The 16273-nt window shown below is 39.2% G+C and overlaps 1 protein-coding gene across 1 annotated transcript in view; it reads left to right on the forward strand.

Annotated features, from left to right (window-relative positions):
* Positions 1-16273, forward strand: part of IL7R (interleukin 7 receptor) — a 58788-nt gene that overhangs the window by 2999 nt on the left and 39516 nt on the right. The window contains exons 2-3 of the mRNA XM_072416588.1: positions 4027-4203; positions 7216-7510. The gene's annotated coding sequence lies outside the window, so the exon portion shown is untranslated. The remainder of the gene's footprint in view (positions 1-4026; positions 4204-7215; positions 7511-16273) is intronic.

Here is a 16273-nt window from a genome sequence, read left to right on the forward strand (position 1 = left end):
ATTTCTTTGTATGTTGAGTTATGCTGTATTTTCCTTGCTATATGTTGTTGTATTTTTTAAGTTTCCCTCCTTTTTTTCCATGTATTGTCTTTATAAACCAAAATTTATTCAGTCTTTATAACAGAGAATACATATATAGAGAGCACAGTCTCAATTCATGTTCATTCGACGCATTTCGCACGATCTGCTTCTTCTGGAATGAAGAGACCGATATCAAATTTATAATTGTTTATTCCACATATTTAAAATAAGATATCCAAGTGTTGCCCCATATTCTTCAATGATAGATCTAAGAACAGGACAGGATATTTACCTCCAGTATACACAGGCAGATTGATGATGATGTCAGAGCAGAAAGTAGGAGCAAGCCGAATAGGACGAGGAAGGCCATTCCAGAGAGTTGGGGCAGCTCTAGAGAATTCTTGTATCTGTGCGTTTGATGGGGTTATGAGTGAGGAAGTCATTAGTTGGTCATTGTAGGAGTGAGAAGAGTGGCTAGGGGAGTACTTTTTTACCAGGTCAGAAATGTAATTGGGACAATAACTGCATAGGGATTTGAAGGCAAAGCACAGGACCTTGAATTTGATTCTAAGGTGAAATGGAAGCCAGTGTAGAAATCTGCAAAGAGATGCAGCGGAAGAGGAGTGGAGACAAGGATGGATGTGTCTGGCTGCAGCATTCATATTAGATTGTAGAGAAGAGAGTCGGGTCAGAGAGGAGGAGGTTACAGTAGTCTAGACGAGAGATGATAAGAGCATGTACAAGGAGTTTGGTGGTCCCAGGGGACAGGTAGGGGCGGATTTTGGAGATGTTGCATAGATGAAAGTGACAGGATCTAGAAATGTTCTGAATATGGGGGGTAAATGAGGGGGCAGAGTCAAAGGTGACACCAAGACAACGTGCCTGAGGGAGGGCCGAATTACAGTGTTGTTAACAGTTAGATATATGTCAGGGGGAGATTTGGAATTCGAGGGGGGGATGATGATGAGTTCGGTTTTATCCAGGTTGACTTTCAAAAATCGGTCAGACATCCATTATGAGATGGCTGACAGGCAGCATGAGACCTTATCCAGGACTGAGGGAGACAAGTCAGGAGTGGACAGATAGATTTGAGTGTCATCAGCATACAGATGGTACTTTAAGCCAAAGGAAGATATGAGACTACCGAGAGAGGAGGTGTACAGAGGAAAGAGAACCAGTCCAAGGATTGACCCTTGGGGAACACCAACAGGGAGGAGAGTGGGCAAGGAGAAATTACAATTGAAAGAAACTTGAAAGGAACGGTCAGACAGATAGGAAACAAACCAAGAGAGAGCAGTGCCACAGATACCAATGGAACGCATGATTTGTATTAGAAGTGGGTGATCAACAGTGTCAAAAGCAGAGGAAAGATCAAAGATAAGGAGCAGGGAAAAGTTGCCTTGAGATCTAGCTCTGAGATAAATGGGAGAAGGGAGATTGGACGGTAGTTAGAGGGTAGGGAGGGGTCCAGTGAGGGTTTCTTTAGGATAGGGAGAATTATGGCATGTTTGAAAGCTGAGGTGTATTTACCAGTAGAAAGGGAGAGGTTGAATAGTTCGGTTAGGGCAGGGGCCAGGGTGGAGGAATGGGCACGGAGTAGATCAGAGGGGATTGGGTCAAGTGGACATGTAGTAGATGGAGATGATGAGAGAGGAGAAGCGATTTCATCCACGGTAACAGGGCTGAGGGAGGCCAGTGATGATTTACAGGTGGAAGGGGTGGGTATGGTTGGAGTGGCTCGGTGAGCAGAGACATCATGTCTGATTTTGTCGATTTTATCTCTAAAGTAGGTGGCAAAGTCTTGGGCAGAGAAGGATGTTGTGGGGGGAGCAGGTGTGGGGTTTAGAAGGGAGTCAATTGTTGAGAAGAGGTTTCGTGGGTTGGAAGCTTGAGAGGAAATGACTGCAGAGAAATAATTTTGCTTGGTGACAGTGAGCTCTGTGGTAAAGCTTTGTAGCTTGGCTTTGTAGTCCATGAAGTCAGCGCTGAGGCCAGATTTTTTCCACTTACGCTCAGCTGCACGAACAGTCCTTTGTAGCTGTTTGGTGTGATTGTTGTGCAGGGGTCGGGGGTTGGCAGGACGGGGGTAGCGGAAGGTGGCAGGGGCAACTTTATCCAAAGCCAAGTTAAGAAATGGGTTTAACATGGTGGCAGCTTCATCTGGGGAAGTGATTTTGGAGAGAGCGGGGGTTAGGATCTCTCTGCCATTGACCAGGTCTGGGATGTGGGATGTGGCAAGGGAGGGCAAGAGTTTGATAAGTTGAAGGTGATAAGGTTGTGATCAGAAAGGGGAAATTGTGATTTGTAAAGGAGGGTGAGGTTGCAGAGTTTTGAAAATACCAGGTCTAAAGTGTGTCTGGCTATGTGTTTGGGGCCATTGATGTTCTGAGTGAGTCCAAATGAAGAGATAAGGGAGAGCAGTTTGGCTGGGGAGGGAAAGTTGGGCTCATCCATTGCAACATTAAAGTCACCAAGGATGAGAGTGGCCAGGTCATGGGAAAGAATGTGAGGGAGCCAGGATGCAAAGTTATCCAAACATTGTGATACTGAGCCAGGGGGGCGGTAGACAACAGCAACAATGAGGGGTAAGGGGCTAAAGAGACGGACAGAGTGGACTTCAAAAGAGGTAAAAATGAGAGGGTGGGGTAAGAAGGACTCTGTATGTACAGTTAGGTGAGAGAAGGAGACGCACACCACCCCCTACTTTGTTGCCAGGTCTAGGGGTATGTGTAAAGTGCAGGCCTCCATAGGAGAGAGCGAGAGCAGAGGCAGAGTCAGAGGAGGAAAGCCAAGTTTCAGTGAGAAGGAGCAGAGCGACAATGAGTTATCAGACTGGTGAGGACAAGGAGTAGTGACCTTGACTGTTGTTTAAATAGAAGTGCTTTGGGCCCTGATTATGGATGAACTGATCAGAGTATAAAGAATTTAATATACCAGTTGAACCTGGGGAGGGGAGGGGTTAGCAGGGCAATATTTATCAATGTGCACTCAGCTGGAACTAAGGGATAGTGAACAGATAAATCTATGAGGAGATTAAAGTTGGTGCAATAAATTCATCTACAATGGGAGACGTACCATATACAATCAGATGACGGTTGCAGGGGAAACAATTGCATACACAGGGCTGAGATTTGGCAGAATGGGAGACGTACCATATACAATATCAGATGAGGGTTGCAGGGGAAAACAGTTGCATACACAGGGCTGAGATTTGGCAGAATGGGAGACGTACCATATACAACCAGACCTAGCGCTGCAAAGGCCAGAGTACTAACCTCTGAGCCACAGGCTCTATTTACTGTATAGAACCAACCCCACCTCTGCACAACACAACTGATGGTCTAAAACACATTAAGAAAGAATTTCCAGAATTAAACCTAACTCATAACATGGCATATGCGTTAACAGAAAGCAAATCCATGTGACTATTACCCTTTGAATCGGATTAAAATAATGTCATATAAAATAAGTGTATGAATATTTCATCATAGCAAAAGTTAGCTACTTTGAAGAATGTAAAATTTACACATTTCAGTTTTATACCACTTTTTTGTCATAGTTTTGATCCCTCTAAAAATTATATTACAATAATAATGAAACTAAAGAAAAATCTTTAAGATAAGAAGGTGTATCCAATCTTTTGTACTGTGTATATAAATATATATATATATATATATATATATATATATATATAAATTATTAAAAAAAAACATGACCTAACCAAAAAATATACATTGGCAATGTGATATATATATTACAATTTTTAAGTCTAATTGGTTGCTATGTGTGTATATCAATAGATATTGCACTGCCTTAAAGTGGACCTTTCATCAAATTTTTTACTGTATATAAAAGGGCAGCTAACCCTTTTATTTAAGGGGATAAAAATGTTTTTTTAAACATATATGTATAAAATATGTTTAAACATATGATCAGGAGGCCCTTCCCTTTCTGTATTTACTGCTGTGACAGTGTGATCATCAGTCTTTTTTTTACATTTTCCAGAAGTGTGTTATCTGATCTTACGCCTGCGCAGCGTGGAATCAGGTGACCTTAGAAGAACCAGGAAGAAAATGGCACGGTGTTCAGTGTGTAGCCTGCACTGGGACAAAGAAGAAAGAAGGGACTCCATTGGACCGATTCAACTAGGATTGCAGAGTTACCGGCTTTTCATCTATAAAGGTAATTGTGATTTTTTTTTTTGTGATAGTTCGGCTTTAATAAAAGAAATGTGTCTGTAATTTGAAGATGCATGGCTTTAGATTGCTTTCAAATGCCAACTCTATACAAATCATATTTTTGGTGTGTAATCCCTCGTCAGGAAACTATACTGTATCTGCCATTTTTCTTTATTTCCTATTTGAAAGAAAAAGGGAAATTTTTCTCACTTCCATATTTGTTTGACACGGCTTAGCCAGAAAAGAATATTAAGGGAGCAGTCAGGGAGCAAGCATGCAGCAATACACACACTGGGGCTGATTAATGATTCAATTCACTAACACACCCGAATAGAAATACTTATTTTCAAAAAGTTACGATTACTTTCAGATAAGGTGCAATATACTGTCACATGATTGAAGAATGTCTGGAACTTCTATCAGGATGATATTGCTTTCCTTATAAGAACAGGAGGAGAAAATATTTTTTTGCATGGAGACACAGTTAACATTTAAAATAAATATAACAATAAATTAAACCATGGCCTCAATTTATAAAAAGGGAATCTGACATCTCCTCAGACCTTCCCTGGTGGGAATCAATTAATGCAATTGAAACACATGGACCTTGGAGAATTCCTCAAGAGGGAATGTTTGAGGGAATGTCTGATTCCCTGTTTTATAAAGGGCCACAAATGTTCTCATAAATTAAGACAGTAGATGAACCCTGACAGCAATAGCAGGTATGGGTGTTTTACTAAGCCTTCAAAAGTGGATCAATGTTTGAGGAATGTGTACCTGGTATTCAGCAGGGTCACAATAATCGTACACAGGTTACAAAGGAGCTTTACAGCTTATGTTGCCATGATACTATTTAGGCAGCAAGTGTTAGATACGAACCAAACTAGCCAAGCAACCAAGCACTAGTAAACATTTCCTGCAGGCTTCTCTGTTTATACTTGCTAACATTTTCTAATTTCTCATTGAGAAATTTGCTCACTGAGCACGAGTGTATTTAAAGAACCTTTTTGGGATAAATCGTGCATTTAAAATGGAGAATATTGTCAAGTTACGTGGTCCCAGCTGTGTTGTATGTGGCATTCCTGTATCTCCATGTCCATCACCAGCTATCCCTTCAGACTTCTTTAACGAGTTGGTTCCAGTGGTCTGCAGGTCAGTTCTCCTGTCCTCCTCCCACCCGCAGTTAACAAGAGAGGTACTCGAAAGGAAATTAATGAATGGAGAGATTAAACACACATTTGGGTGCAAGAACAACAAACAACCTAAATCACACAAGGAGGAGGATGGGTGGAAAATGAGAGGACAGTTACCGCCCCTGACTGGCAGTGGCTCAATGTCAAAACCAAGAAGATGCCAGTCTCTTCAGAAGACATCTTCAGGCTTTTTCTCAGACTTGGCACACTTACAGGGACAGCTTGTGACAGGCAAGTGAATATTCCATTCAATTGCTAAAATTCCTTCTTTTATTCTATTCTGTAGTCCACTGACAAGGTGGCGAGAAAGAGAGAGAGAGAGAAAGAGAGAGTTTTATCTAATCGTTCTAAATTAGCTAAACTCAATAGGGCTGATTTATTAGAGACACTTTCATCAGTGAACCTGGGTGACCTAGCAAACCTGAAATGGATTTCTTAAAAGTAATTTGCTATTTGTTAGCAAATGTTTTCAGTTCTTGACTAGATCCTTTCCAGGTTTGCTGGATCACCCAGCTTCACTGATGAAAGTCTATCCTCTCCAGCCTTGGAGAGCTTTATAAATCAGGCCCTATATGTCCAACATGTACATTGAACTAACCACCCTTTTAAAAATCACCACCCTTTTAAAAATGTCAACTTCATTATAAATAGGTAAATATATTGGTAAAATGATCCCTCAGTTGGGGGTTTATCCCAGCTAGGCATTGTGATCAACATGTAGTTGTTAATTACCCACTTGAGCCTAGTTGCTATTTTTAAATGTCACCTGGACATAGCAATTCTTTATTTTCCAGCCAAACTGATCTATTTATCCTACTACATAGTTTTATATGTTATATCTCTCTATCTATTATATCTATCTGTCTATCTATCTTATATCTATTTTAGGAATATATATATATATATATATATATATATATATATATTAAAAGTTTAATTATTTTTTCAAAAATCCTCACTGACTTCTGCACCTGCAGATATAGTGGAGTAATTCATCCTCAGAATCCTTTACCTTTTTTTTAGTAGTTGGTTTTGTTCTGCTTCAGACATGGCAACCTTACATTCCTCTAATCTCTACTGTAAACCACATAGCAATGAGAAGGAAGAGCACTTGGACCATTTTTAAATTACCTTTCCCCCCTTAATAACCACACTTTGTGTGCAACCAAATGTTTTTGTAAACCCAGATAGTACCTTGTGATTGTAATTGTGGTATCAATACTATGCTGCATGTAGCCTTTGCAGAGAGCAGAGCTATGGGAGGGACGCAGCAAACCCACCTACTACGAGTTGTATGCAAAATACTACAGAAGTTACTAGTCTTGATCACAGAAAGCTATTGCACAAAAGAAAGAATTACAATTAATTACTATACAGATCTGGAAAATATACACAACGCACATCAATGATTGCTTATCCCTTAGTTCAGTTTAAAAAAAAAGCTCAGTTTTCAGTAATTCAACATTGTATATTATAGAAATGTTTAAATGTATTTATGAATACTGAAATTGAATTATGAAAATAATGATTAAATATGTTGATATCTATTTATTAATGTGCTAGCTGGATTACATGCTAATAGTTAAATATTTATTTGTTGCCTTTAAAGTCCCAATAAGATTTTGTTGAAGAAGTTTTATTCTGGCTTTAGGGGAATTTTTTTTTTTTTTCTACATCCTGCTGACCCAGTCTGAGATATGCAGAGCACATGATGGAGATTATCATTTAAATCAATCAGCCTATTTGTTTACAGCAATGGAACTCTTTCAATTCATTACCATGGATATACAATTTCTATTTTCTTTTTCTATTTACTTATACAGGGCACGTGAAATGGTGGAAACCTCTTGCCAAATGCACACAGACAAACAAATCCATGGCACCATCAACATCAAGTTACCAACCAACTAAAAGATATTTCACAATCATAAATAACACAGAATCAAACAAAAGCAAAGACGTGTTATTTCCTCCAATTCTTGACGTTTGGGCACAGAATGATGCAATGCAGAGGTCTATCACACTGCGGATTTAGGTGTCAAATTGACTTTAAGCTTCTTTCCATATGATGAAAATCATAATATGATAATCATGATGAGTTATATACTACATGAAATGGTAATGGAACTTCTACTTTTGATATGTGCAGATTTTATCTAAATTTAAGACTGGGCCTTGCTCTCTTTCCCCTTGAGTTTGTCCCAAATGCTTGTGAGTTCAAGTAACAGAATAATGTGTTTGGAAAAAAATCGATGTATGCATTTGGAGTGGGATACAGAGAGGAAGGGGAGTTCTTTGGACCCACAAGCAGGGCTGACAAGGCTAATTGGGTTTTCAGCACAGAAAAGGCACTATGTTGGCAGTTTGAACAGGTTGTTAGAAGCACAATGGCTATCTGGCGATACAGCTGGTATTTTCTGTGCTTGCAGTGTTTTAATAAAGACATGGACATGGACATAACATTGGACATATTGGAGATGTACTATGTAATGCCATGAAAAAAGTACCTATTATTAACAACTTTTAGAACAATCCCAATAAAAGTTCAAATGAATAAAGAGACCCTATAATATCTAGGGGTCCTTTTGGGGCTGATTTATTAAAGCTCTTTAAGTCTGGAGAAGATATACTATCATAGGAAAACCTGGGAAATCAATTAATATCAAATGGCAGATGTTTTCAGATCAATTCCAGGTTTGCTGAATCACCCAGGTTCTCATGATAATCTATCTTCTCCAGTCTTTGAGAACTTTAATAAATCAGGCCCAATGTCTCAATGCCCAATCTGGATGTGTGCCAGACCTTTAAAGAGTTGCCAGTCCATCATACTGGCAGGGTACAGATATTTCTATTCAAGGTGTGGCTGTTTGAAGAAAACCAACTGTAGTTTTTTGGACCCTAAAGGTTAAATAAATGTTTACTGGCCAGTAAATGACAATTAATGACAGTCAGTGCACTTTGGGAAATCATGTTGACTTAAATGGTTGATGGAAGAATTTTTACCTTATACCTTTGTGTTTGTTTTGAACTTAAATAAAGAGAAGAAAATGCTAATAATTTCCTACATTATTCATTTTCTGTGTGTGAGTTGTAAAGACTTGTAACTTATAAGCAGTGGGCCCTAGCATTGGTTGAGGTAAAATTCTTAAAACTCTGCTCTTTTACTAGAATTGTCTAGAATTGCCAAGTTTCTCCCTCCAAAAATGAATACAACAGTTAATAGAAAAAAATAAAATATAAAAACATTTCATGTTTATGTTATTTTTTTATTAACTCCCCTGGCGGTAATCCCAAATGTGAGTCGGGGTGGAAAAAACTAGCAAAAAGCTGTAACTCATGTGTGTGTGACTCGGGGTAATTTTGGGGGTCCCCCTTACCTTGGCCCTGTGCTCCAGCGGCGATCGGATGATCCCGCTGTGATGCCGGGGCATCTCTCCAACAGGGGGCGTGGCTGAAAATTTAAAAGCAGATAACTGAGTAATCTGCTTTTAAATGCCGCCCGGATCCCCACCACCCCACCACCACCTTCATCTGACCTTTTGATGATTTTTAAATCACTTTCTGAATGTATCATTTCATCACTTTGTCTTTGACCTTGATTGTGCCTGACTGATTGCTAGAGACTGAAAGGCACCCAGACGGCATCTCGCCGGCGCAAGCGCTGTTTTGGGGGAATTTGAGAGCAGCGGAAATTTGTCATCAGACAGCGAAAGTGAACTGAGCGACGATTCTGAACCTAAAGTCAGTGCTGTGCGCACATGGTGCTCCATTGACCTTGATGCGGACCAGACAGCACCGCCAAGATTTCCATTCACCGGCGCACCTGGGATGAAAATTGAGGCTGAATGCGACGACCCCCTGGCATACCTGAAGTTGTTTTTGACCGATGAAGTTATCGAAAAAATTGTTGCAGAGACAAACAGGTAAACCGCCCTTGTGTTTGCTAACTTTTTGAAATTTTTTGGACATTTTTTTATGCAGACATGTATGCTGCTTTGTGTTTGCTAACTTTTTACATTTTTCATTTTTTTTATGCCAACATGTATGCTGCTTTTTGGTAACGTTTTGACATTTTTTGCCATTTTTTTTTCTATGTAAGCATGTATGCTGCCCTGTGTTTGCTAACTTTTTGAAATTTTTTGCAAAATTTTTTTTATGCAAATATATATGCTGCTCTTTGTTTGCTAACATATTATGTGCAACCTTCATACTAAAAAAGAACATATCCTAAAATACATTTTTTATTTTGTTTTATGCAGGTACGCTGGACAACAACAAGGTGCTCCACACCTGAAATTTGCAAGAAGCAGAAAGTGGGAACCTGTGACCAAGGATGACATTTGGCTGTTTTTGGGCTTGGTGATCCTGCAGGGAGTTGTGGGCAAACCCATGCAGAAGTGGTACTGGTCCAAGAATAAAATGATTGCCACTCCATTCTTTGGCACAGTCATGCCAGAATACCGCTTTTCCCTCATCATGAAGTACCTGCACTTTACAAACAATGAAGAATTTGATGAGACTACCCATCCTGCACCAAAACTCAAGAAAGTTGGGAAGTGTCTCAGATAATTCTACAAAATTTCCAGCAAACCTATGTGCCAGAAAGAGATGTCGGCATTGACGAAAGTCTAATGGCTTACAAGGGGAGGCTCAGCTGGGTGCAGTACATTGTGTCAAAGAGGGCATGATTTGGTGTGAAGACCTATATGCTGTGCGAATCCTCATCTGGCTACATTTGGAATACAGTACTGTACACTGGAAAAGGGACACAGTTCAACCCCAGATACAGCCATTACGGATTGGCAGCATCTTCAGTGCTATCCCTCATTGAGCCATTGCTAGATCAGGGCTATTGTGTCATAACCGACAATTTCTACACCTCTCCTGAGCTTTATGAGTTCCTTCTGCAACACAGAACAGATGCCCATGGAACCGTAAGGGCTAACCGGCGCAACCTGCCATCACTGTTTGCAAAAGGGAAGCTGAAGACAGGAGAAATTGTTGCCTGGCAGAAAGGAAAGACGATGGCCCTGAGATGGCGTGACAAGAAAGATGTGTGCCTGATGAGTACTGTCCTCCGCCGTTCCGGTACACACAAAACGTGGGAAAGAAGTGATGAAGCCACAGGTGGTGACTGACTACAACAACACCATGGGAGGTGTAGACAGAGCTGACCAAGCCATGACATTTTACCCAGCGATGGGGAAATACTACAAAAAGATTTTCAGGAATCTTGTTCAGCAGTGCCTATGGAATGTCTATGTTCTGTACAAAAAAAGAATAGTCAGAGGCCTGTGAATCATTCAGACTTCATTTTGCAAGTTTCCGAATCTATAGTCAAGAACCACCAAACACCATCAGTGGCTATGAATAGACCTGGACGTCGTGCTTCCACCGTTGTCAACCCAGAACGCCTGACCAGTCGTCACTTCACTGAATACATCCCACCAACCCAGAAGAAGGCCGCACCTACAAGGATGTGCTTGGTTTGCTGCTCAAAGACCAATGACAGAGGAAGGAAGAAATGCAAAGAAACCAGGTTCTACTGTCCTGACTGTGATGTTGGGCTTTGTGCAGCACCCTGCTTCAAAATCTACCACACCAGGGATGTCTACTAAAAATTAAAATATTTTTTTTTCTAAAATCTGCATTTTACTTGTATTATTATTTATCAATAATATTGCACCCTTGTTTGGAAAATTTCAGTGAGAAATTTTTGATAAAATATTTTTTTTGATAAATTACACTGTTGTGGTCTATTATTTCATTATTTTTTATAACTATGATTTATAATTATGTATTATATTAAAATTTATGATTATAATAAATAAATATAATTATTATACCCAGGAGTTAATCCTAAGAAATACAGGCCCATAATATAAACAAAAATTTCTATGCAAAACAAATAGGATCACTTTTTGCATCAAAAAACTGACAGAATTAGAACGCTAGGGGGGTTAAATACCTGGTGACTTTCCTATGAAGTTTTAGTTCATGACATTTTATTTTACAGAACTTTGTTCCTTGTTCACATTTTTGCTCCTGTGTTGCCATCCCGTCACACATTCCTCTAATGGACTTTTCAGCATAGGTAGACATGTAGACATTGTAAAGAATTGTCTCCATTGGGAAACTGATCCCCAAGATGAATGTGATCAACTGCATTGAAATAAAACAAAGTATAAATAAGGATAAAAAATATTATGTATAAATAATGCAATTGTTTACCCAATCTGTAATGATTTATAAGCACAAAGACTTCAATTTAAATATATGTTCCTCAATATGAATATCACTCCATTTTGTTTTTACCAAATTTCCTTTTAAAAGTAGCAGTGACATCATCACTGTGCTAACAATAACCAGAAAAGCAGAGCTCCTCACGATACAGGATGCTTTCAGACAACTAGAGGAGGGTGGATAAAGACCAGTTACCTTGCACAAGACGAGAGAGCAGCAATGACTGGTTCTTGTTGTACGGAGCTCCTACATATGGCAAAATTTCACACTGGATTACTGCACAGATCTGGAAGAAATACACAAAGCTAAAGATTTAGGTCACAATGCAATGCCTCTTGCATTTAGGCAGTATCAGCTTATCCTATATTTTAACTTTAAATTTATTTAATTTGGGTGTATATCCAATAGAACTAAAAAATCATATGATAATATTTTAATAATGGGAATTGCCTTAATTGTTTTTGCAAGGTCACCAATGATCTCTTTGCTCTTTGGACCATCGACTGGTAATTGTATAAAGATTAGGTTTATTAGACACCTGTGCTTCCTCAACCTGATGAAGTTTGAGCACATGTATGTTTTCCAAACACAATTATCCTGATTTATGAAAGCTCTCCAAGGCTGGAGAGAATAGTTTCATCAGTGAAGCTGGGTGGTCCAGCAAACCTGGAATGGATCTGGTCCAGGATTCAAAACATTTGCTAGCAAATAGCAATTGACTTTGTAGAAATCCATTCCAGGTTTGCTGGATCACTCAGCTTCACTGGTGAAAGCGTATTTTCTCCAGCCTTGGAGATCTTTCATAAATCAGTCCCAATGAATTATTACATTGTATTGCTTTCATTGCCCTATTTTTTGAGCAAAGAAAGAAGATTTATAATAGCTGTCTTTGTAACTTTTGGTACTCTGGGATCTGAGTCTACATCTACAGATGCAGGAAAGCAGGGTCTGCAAGGGTCTGGTGGTTCATTCATTTCTGGCAACCAGATTTGTTGTAGTTCTGACTTAAGTAGTAATCACATTCATCTGGAATTATTCTATAAAGTTGAAGAGGTTTCAGCACCCATTTAAGAGGCTTTCCTAATTCAAATAATTGTCTGGAGAATGCCCATCATGTTTTTGGACAATCAACAGACATTCAATGGCAATTGCAACAAAGCTGTATTCCAAGCTGAACAAATATTGTCTATGTACATAAGTCATTTGTATTGTTTTTTAAACGTTTGGTTCTTTGTGTATTTTCTTTCCAGTGCTACTCATCTGTGCAATAGTCTACTGGAATAAAGATTGGTCACTGATGCTCTTTTTTATTGTGCAGGTTAATTTGTCTTGTATCCCTCCTGTAGTATTTTTTTGCTAGCAGCCTCTAGTGCTTTCCTCACGCATAACCTCATCACACACACGGCTCCAAGACTAGAATGGAATGGTCTTCCTCGTCCTATTCGGCTTGCTCCTATTTTCTGCCCATTTATTAGAGCACTCAAAACCCATCTTTTCAAACTTACCTACCCGTCTTCTTCTGTCTCTTAAACCCTCACTACTTCCACCACTTCTTATCTTTCTTATCTCCCCTTATTGTGTGGTACTTCCCCCACCTCCTGGATTGTAAGCTCTTCTGGGTAGGGTCCTCTCCTCCTCCTGTGTATCTGTCTGTCATTTTGCAACCCCTATTTATTGTACAGTGCTGCGTAATGTTGTCGCTAAATAAATCCTGTTTATTATTATTATTATTATTATTATTAATAATAATAATAATAATAAATAATTCAGAGTTTCTTAACCAGGGTTCTGTGGAATCATAGGGTTCCTCCAAAGGCTGCTATGGATTCATTGAGCAATAAACAGTTTGATTTTCAGGTCAGTTTAAGTGACACCAATGATCTTTTTGGCTATCTGTAAGAGTGACATTCTTCCCAATAACCACTAATGTAAGAGGCATTCTTCCCACTGACCAGCACACTATTGTACTGTGAGCTGAGGATATAATAACAATGGGGAACGCATTTTTTGTTGAGTTAGATCTCACACTTGTTTTTTACTAATTTTTGGGTGGTGAATCCAGAAATCACCCCAGTTTTTTGCTATCACATCCAATTTTTACAATACAGGGTAGCCACCATTTTTGTAAAAAAATATACAAATTTTACATACAACGAAAAAATAATGAAATAATAACTTGAATGTACTGTTTATTTAATTTCTTTTGTTCATACAAAGGATTTATTGTTACTCTATGACATTTTTTTTTTTACTGTAAAACATTTGAAAATTATTCGGGTAAGCGGTTAAGGTTGGAGTGTTCAGTGTTAGGACAATCCCGCCGGATGCTCCAACAAATAGTCAGCCATCATATGTACATGCCATCTACCCTGATACCGTCCTCCCATGACAAATCTTGGTGGAATTGTTCATCTTGCTCATCACTGACTGCACCAAGGTTTTCCGGGAAGTTAGAAAGATGGCAATGCAGAAAATGCATCTTGATGCTCATATTGCAACCAAGCATTTTGTAGCTCTCCAAGAGTTTCTGGACAATTTCTGTGTAATTATTTGCTTGTGTGTTTCCACGAAAGTTCCTGACAATGGCTTTGAATGATAACCAAGCATTTTTTTCGACTTCTGACATTGTCCTGATAAAATGTTCATCTTTGATCCGCTGCCGAATCTGTTGACCATCAAACACACCAGCCTTTATTTTTTTAAATGACAGGCTAGGAAATGCCAAAATGAGGTACTTGAAACATTCTCCCTCAGTTGGCAAAACTTTAACAAACTGATTCATCAGACCCAGTTTCATGTGCAGAGACGGGAATATAATATTCTTTCTATCAACAAGTGGCTCATGTAGAATGTTTGGATCACCTGGTTTTAGGGCTGAAGTTGGAGGCCAATTCCTTTCCACCCATACCCTCTCACAAACTCTGCTGTCCCACATGCACAGATAACAGGGATACTTGGTGTATTCGTGTTGCTGACCAAGAAGGAAGCATACCATTTTAAGGTCAACACAGATGACCCAATTATGTTGGTGATATTACAACAACTCAGTGATTCTCTTTATGTCTGCATATTCCTCACAAAGAGAAACTGAATGGCTAATTGGGACTGACCCAAATGTAATGCCATTGTGAAGGAAGACACAGTTTAAGCTTCGCTTTGAGCTATCAATGAATAGTCGCCATTCAGTTGAGCTATAGATTGGAATTTCCAATTCTTCCATTAAACCAGGTATGTTATGGCAATACACAAAGCCACTGTCAGTTCTAAAGTACTGCAGAAATGCAATTTCTCTGGTTCAAATGTACGAAACCTTCGCTTCTTTTTCAAGTAAGTTTTTCTCAAGCAGTCTTGATGCTAGGAGTTCTGAAGCCTTCTTCAATAGTCCCAAATCATGTGCCAAATCACTCAACTTATGCTGATCAAATACCTTACGAACAGAGTCCTCCTCAGTTTTAAACTCTTCATCATTGTTGTCACCTAGTTCATCACCATTATCATGTTCATCAAGAGAGGGTACTGTAACGAAAACCGGCACTGGGATTTCATCTGAATGAGTCACTGGGTTTATAGCCGATGGTAGACTAGGATACTCTATGTTACATTTATTTTTCTTGTTATATCCTGAAGTTTTTACTATACAAAAAAACCAGTAACTGATATGATCTTCTGGCTCTCACCAAACCATAGGTATACCAAGTGGCATCTTATCACGTGTTCCCTTTGCCCACATCAGTAAACCCTCAACACATTGTTTGCACACCTTATGAGGGGCCCAAGACTTATCTTGATCACCAAGTTTACCTTTGAAATATGCCAAATAGGCTTGCTTTACAAATTTGCTAATGTTCGCCCTTTGACTGGGAATGGTGAAACTGCTATAGATATAACAAAATGAATCAGGGTTGTTTAGGCACTTATGACGAGAAACAGCAGAGCCAGACATTATTATTATTATTATACAGTATTTATATAGCGCCATCATATTACGCAGCGCTGTACAGAGTCCATAGTTGTGTCACTAACTGTCCCTCAAAGGAGCTCACAATCTAATGTCTCTACTATAGTCATATGTCATTAATGTAATCTAGGTCAATTTAGGGGGAGCCAATGAACCTAACTGCATGTTTTTGGGATGTGGGAGGAAACCGGAGTACCCGGAGGAAACCCACGCAGACACGGGGAGAACCTGCAAACTCCATGCAGATAGTGTCCTGGGTGGGATTCGAACCTAGCGCTGCAAAGGCCAGAGTGCTAACCCCTGAGCCACCGTGCTAACATGATCTGAAAGAAAGGAAATACATCTGTAAGTAGAAAAAATAAATTCTGCTTTTTCACAATGTGGAGCAGCGCACAACCTCTGACCACACTGTCTTGCGTGTAAATGAATAACCTATACAAATCCACGCTACAGTAATCGCATTAATATAGGCGGTAGAGAAAAAACCTGACCTGATAGAAGAAAACTAACTGCACTTTCAGAATCAGCATACCTATTTTAGTGTAAATAAGCCTAAAAACTAAAGTCAACAAAAATTTGTTCAAAATTTTTCCCCAGTGTAAATGTAGCAGGGGTTCACTGAAAACCTAAAAGTTATTTTAAGGGTTCTCCCATATTAAAGGTTGAGAATGGCTGCTTTA

The sequence above is a fragment of the Pyxicephalus adspersus genome, chromosome 6, assembly GCF_032062135.1.
Source record: "Pyxicephalus adspersus chromosome 6, UCB_Pads_2.0, whole genome shotgun sequence".
In the NCBI taxonomy this organism is placed as follows: Eukaryota; Metazoa; Chordata; class Amphibia; order Anura; family Pyxicephalidae; genus Pyxicephalus; species Pyxicephalus adspersus.